Genomic DNA, 407 nt, shown 5'->3' on the forward strand with positions numbered 1-407 from the left:
ACAGCAAATTAAATCAATAATCACACTACGTCACAGGAAGAAGAGCAGACAGGAATCATCTTTACATGCCAAACTTCCAGTGGTAGAAGAGGATTTCTTCTTTCTACATCTCTCTTCATTACTAAGATTCGACTCTTATCTCTTGTTTATTCTGACTCATATTTAAATGTACAGATAGTGAATGTATGTGCAAATCAATGGGGTGTGTTGCAAACCTCTCTTCAGTAGCCAATTATTTTTTTTTATTCTCATTCTGAACTTCTCCCTGTTTTGTGTGTGCTACTTTAAATCTCAATATTTATTTCTAGATGGGTTGAATGTTGGGTCTCCACTGCCATTTTATATATCCAGGGCTATCTCAGACTTTATATGGTGCCAGCAAAGTGAAAAGTTTATTAAAGGGAAGT

The sequence above is a fragment of the Charadrius vociferus genome, unplaced genomic scaffold (genome assembly GCF_000708025.1).
Source record: "Charadrius vociferus isolate BGI_N301 unplaced genomic scaffold, ASM70802v2 scaffold527, whole genome shotgun sequence".
NCBI lineage: Eukaryota > Metazoa > Chordata > Aves > Charadriiformes > Charadriidae > Charadrius > Charadrius vociferus.